A 9,416-nucleotide genomic window follows, 5' to 3' on the forward strand; every position below is an offset into this window, starting at 1 on the left:
GAGGAGAACCAGAGATAAAGAGAACCAGAGAGAGGAGGAGAACCACACGGGGGGGGGGGAACCAGTGAGAGGAGGAGAACCAGAGAGAGGAGGAGAACCAAAGAGAGGAGGAGAACCAGACAGAGGAGGAGAACCAGAGAGAGGAGGAGAACCAAAGAGAGGAGGAGAACCAAAGAGAGGAGGAGAACCAGGGAGAGGAGGAGAACCAGACAGAGGAGGAGAACCAGAAAGAACCAGAGAGAGGAGGAGAACCAGACAGAGGAGGAGAACCAGAGATAAAGAGAACCAGAGAGAGGAGGAGAACCACACGGGGGGGGGGGGGGAACCAGTGAGAGGAGGAGAACCAGAGAAAGGAAGAGAACCAGAAAGAGGAGGAGAACCAAAGAGGGGAGGAGAACCAAAGAGAGGAGGAGAACCAGACAGAGGAGGAGAACCAGAGAGAGGAGGAGAACCAAAGAGAGGAGGAGAACCAAAGAGAGGAGGAGAACCAGAGAGAGGAGGAGAACCAGAGAGAGGAGGAGAACCAAAGAGAGGAGGAGAACCAGAGAGAGGAGGAGAACCAGAGAGAGGAGGAGAACCAGAGAGAGGAGGAGAACCAAAGAGAGGAGGAGAACCAGAGAGAGGAGGAGAACCAGAGAGAGGAGGAGAACCAGAGAGAAAAGGAGAACCAAAGAAAGGAGTAGAACCAGAGAGAGGAGGAGAACCAGAGAGAGGAGGAGAACCAGAGAGAGGAGGAGAACCAAAGAGAGGAGGAGAACCAGAGAGAGGAGGAGAATCAGAGAGAGGAGAAGAACTAAAGAGAGGAGGAGAACCAGAGGGAGGAGGAGAACCAGACAGAGGAGGAGAACCAAAGAGAGGAGGAGAACCAAAGAGAGAAGGAAACCAGAGGGAGGAGGAGAACCAGAGAGAGGAGGAGAACTAAAGAGAGGAAGAGAACCAAAGAGAGGAGGAGAACCAGAGAGAGGAGGAGAACCAGAGGGAGGAGGAGAACCAAAGAGAGGAGGAGAACCAGAGAGAGGAGGAGAACCAGAGAGAGGAGGAGGACCAGAGAGAGAAACCAGAGAGAGGAGGAGAACCAAAGATAGGAAGAGAACCAAAGAGAGGAGGAGAACCAGAGAGAGGAGGAGAACCAGACAGAGGAGGAGAACCAGAGAGAGGAGGGGAACCAGAGAGAAAACCAGAGAGAGGAGGAGAACCAAACAGAGGAGGAGAACCAGAGAGAGGAGGAGAACCAGAGAGAGGAGGAGAACCAAAGAGAGGAGGAGAACCAGACAGAGGAGGAGAACCAAAGAGAGGAGGAGAACCAAAGAGAGGAGGAGAACCAAAGAGAGGAGGAGAACCAAAGAGAGGAGGAGAACCAGAGAGAGGAGGGGAACCAGAGAGAAAACCAGAGAGAGGAGGAGAACCAGACAGAGGAGGAGAACCAGAGAGAGGAGGAGAACCAAAGAGAGGAGGAGAACCAGACAGAGGAGGAGAACCAAAGAGAGGAGGAGAACCAAAGAGAGGAGGAGAACCAGAGAGAGGAGGGGAACCAGAGAGAAAACCAGAGAGATGAGGAGGACAACCAAAGAGAGGAGGAGAACCAGAGAGAGGAGGAGAACCAGAGAGAGGAGGAGAACCAGGGAGAGGAGGAGAACCAAAGAGAGGAGGAGAACCAAAGAGAGGAGGAGAACCAGAGAGAGGAGGAGAACCAAGGGGAGAAGGAGGAGAACCAGAGAGAGGAGGAGAACCAAAGAGAGGAGGAGAACCAAAGAGAGGAGGAGAACCAGAGGGAGGAAGACAACCAGAGGGAGGAGGAGAACAAGAGGGAGGAGGAGAACCAGAGAGAGGAGGAGAACCAGACAGAGGAGGAGAACCAGAGGGAGGAGGAGAACCAGAGAGAGGAGGAGGAGAACCATAGAGAGGAGGAGGAGAACCAAAGAGAGGAGGAGAACCAGAGGGAGGAGGAAAACCAGAGGGAGGAGGAGAACCAGAGGGAGGAGGAGATCCAGAGGGAAGAGGAGAACCAGAGGGAGGAGGAGAACCAAAAAGAGGAGGAGAACCAGAGAGAGGAGGAGAACCAAAGAGAGGAGGAGAACCAAAGAGAGGAGGAGAACCAGAGGGAGGAGGAGATCCAGAGGGAGGAGGAGAACCACACGGGGGGGGGACCAGTGAGAGGAGGAGAACCAAAGAGAGGAGGAGAACCAAAGAGAGGAGGAGAACCAGAGGGAGGAGGACAACCAGAGAGAGGAGGAGAACCAGAGAGAGGAGGAGAACCAGACGGGGGGGAGAACCAGACGGGGGGGGAGAACCAGACAGAGGAGGAGAACCAAAGAGAGGAGGAGAACCAGACAGAGGAGGACAACCAGAGGGAGGAGGACAACCAAAGGGAGGAGGACAACCAGAGGGAGGAGGACAACCAGAGAGAGGAGGAGAACCAGAGAGAGGAGGAGAACCAGACGAGGGGGAGAACCAGACAGAGGAGGAGAACCAAAGAGAGGAGGAGAACCAGAGAGAGGAGGAGAACCAGAGAGAGGAAGACAACCAGAGAGAGGAGGAGCACCAAAGAGAAGAGGAAAACCAAAGAGAGGAGGAGAACCAAAGAGAGGAGGAAAACCAAAGAGAGGAGGAGAACCAAAGAGAGGAGGAAAACCAAAGAGAGGAGGAGAACCAAAGAGAAGAGGAAAACCAAAGAGAGGAGGAGAACCAAAGAGAGGAGGAAAACCAAAGAGAGGAGGAGAACCAGAGAGAGGAGGAGAACCAGAGAGAGAAACCAGAGAGAGGAAGAGAACCAAAGAGAGGAGGAGAACCAGAGAGAGGAAGAGAACCAGAGAGAGGAGGAGAACCAGACAGAGGAGGAGAACCAGAGGGAGGAGGACAACCAAAGGGAGGAGGACAACAGGAGAGAGGAGGAGAACCAGAGAGATGAGGAGAACCAGACGGGGGGAGAACCAGACAGAGGAGGAGAACCAAAGAGAGGAGGAGAACCAAAGAGAGGAGGAGAACCAGACAGAGGAGGAGAACCAGACAGAGGAGGAGAACCAGAGGGCGGAGGACAACCAGAGGGAGGAGGACAACAGGAGAGAGGAGGAGAACCAGACAGAGGAGGAGAACCAGACAGAGGAGGAGAACCAGAGGGCGGAGGACAACCAGAGGGAGGAGGAGAACCAGACAGAGGACGAAAACCAGACAGAGGAGGAGAACCAGACAGAGGAGGAGAACCAGACAGAGGAGGAGAACCAGAGGGAGGAGGAGAACCAGAGAGAGGAGGAGAACCAGACGGGGAGAGAACCAGAGAGAACCAGAGAGAACCAGACAGAGGAGGAGAACCAGAGGGAGGAGGAAAACCAGAGGGAGGAGGACAACAGGAGAGAGGAGGAGAACCAGAGAGAGGAGGAGAACCAGAGAGAACCAGAGAGAACCAGAGAGAGGAGGAGAACCAGACAGAGGAGGAGAACCAGACAGAGGAGGAGAACCAGAGGGAGGAGGACAACAGGAGAGAGGAGGAGAACCAGAGAGAGGAGGAGAACCAGACGGGGGGAGAACCAGACAGAGGAGGAGAACCAGAGAGAGGAGGAGAACCAGAGAGAGGAAGAGAACCAAAGAGAGGAGGAGAACCAGAGAGAACCAGAGAGAGGAGGAGAACCAGACAGAGGAGGAGAACCAGACAGAGGAGGAAAACCAGAGGGAGGAGGACAACAGGAGAGAGGAGGAGAACCAGAGAGAGGAGGAGAACCAGACGGGGGGACAACCAGAGAGAGGAGGAGAACCAGACGAGGGGGAGAACCAGACGGGGGGGAGAACCATACAGAGGAGGAGAACCAAAGGGAGGAGGAGAACCAAAGAGAGGAGAACCAGAGAGAGGAGGAGAACCAAAGAGAGGAGGAAAACCAAAGAGAGGAGGAGAACCAAAGAGAGGAGGAGAACCAAAGAGAGGAGGAAAACCAAAGAGAGGAGGAGAACCAAAGAGAGGAGGAGAACCAAAGAGAGGAGGAGAACCAAAGAGAGGAGGAGAACCAGAGAGAGGAAGAGAACCAAAGAGAGGAGGAGAACCAGAGAGAGGAGGAGAACCAGAGAGAGGAGGAGAACCAGACGGGGGGAGAACCAGACAGAGGAGGAGAACCAGAGAGAGGAGGAGAACCAGAGAGAGGAGGAGAACCAGAGAGAACCAGAGAGAGGAGGAGAACCAGACAGAGGATGAGAACCAGACAGAGGAGGAGAACCAGAGGGAGGAGGACAACCAGAGGGAGGAGGACAACCAGAGAGAGGAGGAGAACCAGAGAGAGGAGGAGAACCAGACGAGGGGGAGAACCAGACGGGGGAGGAAAACCAAAGAGAGGAGGAGAACCAAAGAGAGGAGGAGAACCAAAGAGAGGAGGAGAACCAGAGAGAGAAACCAGAGAGAGGAGGAGAACCAGAGAGAGGAGGAGAACCAGAGAGAGGAGGAGAACCAGAGAGAGGAGGAGAACCAGAGAGAGAAACCAGAGAGAGGAGGAGAACCAGAGAGAGGAGGAGAACCAGAGAGAGGAGGAGAACCAGAGAGAGGAAGAGAACCAAAGAGAGGAGGAGAACCAGAGAGAGTAGGAGAACCAGAGAGAGAAACAAGAGAGAGGAGGAAAACCAAAGAGAGGAGGAGAACCAAAGAGAGGAGGAGAACCAGAGAGAGGAGGAGAACCAGACGGGGGGGAGAACCAGACAGAGGAGGAGAACCAAAGAGAGGAGGAGAACCAAAGAGAGGAGGAGAACCAGAGAGAGGAAGAGAACCAAAGAGAGGAGGAGAACCAGACGGGGGGAGAACCAGACAGAGGAGGAGAACCAGAGAGAGGAGGAGAACCAAAGAGAGGAGGAGAACCAGACAGAGGAGGAGAACCAGACAGAGGAGGAGAACCAATGGGAGGAGGAGAACCAGAGAGAGGAGGAGAACCAAAGAGAGGAGGAGAACCAGACGGGGGGGAGAACCAGACAGAGGAGGAGAACCAGAGAGAGGAGGATAACCAAAGAGAGGACGAGAACCAGACAGAGGAGGAGAACCAGACAGAGGAGGAGAACCAATGGGAGGAGGAGAACCAGAGAGAGGAGGAGAACCAAAGAGAGGAGGAGAACCAGACGGGGGGGAGAACCAGACAGAGGAGGAGAACCAGAGAGAGGAGGAGAACCAGACGGAGGAGGAGAACCAGACGGAGGAGGAGAACCAGAGGGAGGAGGAGAACCAGAGAGAGGAGGAGAACCAGAAGGAGGAGGAGAACCAGAGAGAGGAGGAGAACCAGAGGGAGAAGGAGAACCAGAGGGAGGAGGAGAACCAGAGGGAGGAGGACAACCAGAGAGAGGAGGAGAACCAGAGAGAGGAGGAGAACCAAAGAGAGGAGGAGAACCAGAGAGAGGAGGAGAACCAGACAGAGGAGGAGAAACAGACAGAGGAGGAGAACCAGACAGAGGAGGAGAACCAGACAGAGGAGGAGAACCAGAGGGAGGGAGAACCAGACAGAGGAGGAGGACCAGAGAGAGGAGGACAACCAGAGAGAGGAAGAGAACCAAAGAGAGGAGGAGAACCAGAGAGAGGAGGAGAACCAGAGAGAACCACAGAGAGGAGGAGAACCAGACAGAGGAGGAGAACCAGAGAGAGGAGGAGAACCAGAGAGAACCAGAGAGAACCAGAGAGAGGAGGAGAACCAGACAGAGGAGGAGAACCAGACAGAGGAGGAGAACCAGAGGGAGGAGGACAACCAGAGGGAGGAGGAGAACCAGACGGGGGGAGAACCAGACAGAGGAGGAGAACCAGAGAGAGGAGGAGAACCAGAGAGAGGAAGAGAACCAAAGAGAGGAGGAGAACCAGAGAGAGGAGGAGAACCAGACAGAGGAGGAGAACCAGACAGAGGAGGAGAACCAGAGGGAGGAGGACAACCAGAGGGAGGAGGACAACAGGAGAGAGGAGGAGAACCAGAGAGAGGAGGAGAACCAGACGAAGGGGAGAACCAGACGGGGGGGAGAACCATACAGAGGAGGAGAACTAAAGAGAGGAGGAGAACCAGAGAGAGGAGGAGAACCAGAGAGAGGAGGAGAACCAGACGGGGGGAGAACCAGACAGAGGAGGAGAACCAGAGAGAGGAGGAGAACCAGAGAGAGGAAGAGAACCAAAGAGAGGAGGAGAACCAGAGAGAGGAGGAGAACCAGACAGAGGAGGAGAACCAGACAGAGGAGGAGAACCAGAGGGAGGAGGACAACCAGAGGGAGGAGGACAACAGGAGAGAGGAGGAGAACCAGAGAGAGGAGGAGAACCAGACGAGGGGGAGAACCAGACGGGGGGGAGAACCATACAGAGGAGGAGAACTAAAGAGAGGAGGAGAACCAGAGAGAGGAGGAGAACCAGAGAGAGGAGGAGAACCAAAGAGAGGAGGAGAACCAAAGAGAGGAGGAGAACCAAAGAGAGGAGGAGAACCAGAGAGAGGAGGAGAACCAGAGAGAACCAGAGAGAGGAGGAGAACCAGACAGAGGAGGAGAACCAGAGAGAGGAGGAGAACCAGACAGAGGAGGAGAACCAGAGGGAGGAGGACAACCAGAGGGAGGAGGACAACAGGAGAGAGGAGGAGAACCAGAGAGAGGAGGAGAACCAGACGGGGGGAGAACCAGACAGAGGAGGAGAACCAGAGAGAGGAGGAGAACCAGAGAGAGGGGGAGAACCAGAGAGAGGAGGAGAACCAGAGAGAACCAGAGAGAGGAGGAGAACCAGACAGAGGAGGAGAACCAGACGGGGGGAGAACCAGACAGAGGAGGAGAACCAGAGAGAGGAGGAGAACCAGAGAGAGGAAGAGAACCAAAGAGAGGAGGAGAACCAGAGAGAGGGGGAGAACCAGAGAGAGGAGGAGAACCAGAGAGAACCAGAGAGAGGAGGAGAACCAGACAGAGGAGGAGAACCAGAGAGAGGAGGAGAACCAGACGGGGGGAGAACCAGACAGAGGAGGAGAACCAGAGAGAGGAGGAGAACCAGAGAGAGGAAGAGAACCAAAGAGAGGAGGAGAACCAGAGAGAGGGGGAGAACCAGAGAGAGGAGGAGAACCAGAGAGAACCAGAGAGAGGAGGAGAACCAGACAGAGGAGGAGAACCAGACAGAGGAGGAGAACCAGAGAGAGGAGGAGAACCAGACGGGGGGAGAACCAGACAGAGGAGGAGAACCAGAGAGAGGAGGAGAACCAGAGAGAGGAAGAGAACCAAAGAGAGGAGGAGAACCAGAGAGAGGGGGAGAACCAGAGAGAGGAGGAGAACCAGAGAGAACCAGAGAGAGGAGGAGAACCAGACAGAGGAGGAGAACCAGACAGAGGAGGACAACCAGAGGGAGGAGGAGAACCAGACGAGGGGGAGAACCAGACGGGGGGGAGAACCAGACAGAGGAGGAGAACCAAAGAGAGGAGGAGAACCAGAGAGAGGAGGAGAACCAATGGGAGGCTTCATCCAATGTCATGGGGGTGTCTATGCTGTAACTAAACATAAGTTGGTGTCATGCAACACATTTGTTGTAATATTCAGACGAAGTCAGCGTCTGTTTTGTAGTTTCCACTTTGATAGAAAATGAAGGAAAATGGATGACGACGTCTCAATGGATCCTCCTCAGAATCTAGACAACAAAGAGAGAAATTCACAGCAAAAGTCCTCAGAGGATGAAAATTCAATCAAGATTGTAGTTTGTGAAACTCGTTAAAGCTGCATAAAAACTCCAGTGTGAAACAACAACAGGTCAAAGTTTCAAAGGGGGGCCGTCTTCACCAACCTGAGGCTCTTTCCACTTCTCAGCTGACTGACCAGAACCTGTGGGGGTTCTGGTTCTGCACTGGATTCTACTCACAACATCAGTACTTTAAGCCACATAAGCAGCAGGGAGGAGGAGCTTCCTGTCAGAAGCCGTCATTTTATTGGAGATGACTTCCTGTCATTCCGTGAATCTAGATCTGATGGGACTGATGGTGAGATTACAAAGACGTGATCTTCTGCTTTAAGGTCAGGAAAAGGTCACGGTCCTGATGTCTCCTCACATCGTAAACAAAGGTTGTTTGTGACGTTTTGGCGCGTTATCAATCGCCAAAACGCCATTGATTGGAGGACGGGTGTTTCCGGAATCAAACCCCGATGGACCTTCACCCGGCTGACCGTCAGTCAGGACTGGAACCAAGAGAAAAGGTGGAGTCATCAAACTTTCTTAACGTGTTTCATGCTGAACTTCGGGACGTGAAGCTCCTCCTCCTCAAACATCTGGGCTGTTCTGCAGGTTTGGACTCAGGAACGGAGGCGTCTGCTGTGGAACATCTGCAGCTTTTGCTGAGGGCCACTCTCAATGCTATGAGGGCATTAAGCTCCTCCCACTGACTGCAGCTGTTTGCTGTGGGACAACGCTGACACCTGCTGGTCACTAACAGAACTGCACCGTGGGGGTCAAAGGTCAGTCACCCCATCCTGCTATGAACTCCGTTTCTTGAACCGTCTTTTAGCAGAAATGTTTTCAGGAATTTCTGGGAACAATCCTGGAGAGTTTGGTGAACTCCAGACCGGAACCGCATTCATGGACAGTTTCCGTTTGGATTCTAAACCCAAGCCGACTTTCAGAGAAATGCGTTTGTTTAAAACCAGATGTAGGGAAAAGAAAGGAGGAAAGAAGGTCCTTGGTTCAATTCCCTGGTATATTTCTGACAGTAAACTCCTTGATGCGTGTTTGAGAACAAGTCCAGAAACAGTCCAAACGGGTCGCTTGGTGTTGGTGGGCTTAACCTGAAAGGAAAAGCCAAGGACTCTCTGGTGTCGGGTTAAATCTGGATAAGCTTAACGTGAATAAAAAACCAGATTGTCAACTTGCAAAAACTGAAAAACAGTTTCAAATAGAAAAATTTGTAGAAAAAAAAAGCCTTTTAAATAAATTAAAAAAGAATAAAAACAGAAAACCCAGTTAAGCAGAACCTGGTGGTTTGATCACAAAGTGCATTCTGAAGTGTTGTTAATTAAATCTTTTTTGATTTAGTTGAAAACACAAAACGAGATTCTTCACTGAAACGTTTTTTTCATTTGCAGCTTTTGTGCCGTTAGAACGTCAAAGGGTTCTTTAACCAAGAACACCAAATTGTCTGTTTACATCCCAGCTCTCATGACGGAAGAACAACAACCAGGACATGGAGAACACTGCTGGATCTGCGGCCAGGAGGTCCTGCGGCCAGGAGGTCGCGCAGAGGAGTGAGGGCAGTGTCGTAAAGTCATGATGAAGGACTCCTCTCCTCCATCTTCCTCCTGAAGGAGACTCCAGAGCGTCCAGACCGAGACTCAGTCATGAACAGCAGAGACGTTCCGTCTGCAGGAACCAGAGGACTGAAGGTTCAACAGGATTTTCTCTTGATTTTATTCTCCGTGGGTTTGAATCCACAGCGTCTCTCCTTCACTTTCTGCTTTCAGTGTTTTATTGG

At 52.8% G+C, this 9,416-nt stretch overlaps 1 long non-coding RNA gene across 1 annotated transcript; it reads left to right on the top strand.

The window, feature by feature from the left end:
• The first annotated feature begins 7,333 nt into the window (after positions 1–7,333).
• LOC111947187 lies at positions 7,334–8,332 on the top strand. Its single transcript, XR_002873010.1, has 2 exons — positions 7,334–8,148; positions 8,237–8,332. It is a non-coding gene; the product is annotated as an uncharacterized LOC111947187 (long non-coding RNA).
• The last annotated feature ends 1,084 nt before the right edge of the window (positions 8,333–9,416 follow it).

The sequence above is a fragment of the Oryzias latipes genome, chromosome 3 (genome assembly GCF_002234675.1).
Source record: "Oryzias latipes chromosome 3, ASM223467v1".
Lineage (NCBI taxonomy): Eukaryota > Metazoa > Chordata > Actinopteri > Beloniformes > Adrianichthyidae > Oryzias > Oryzias latipes.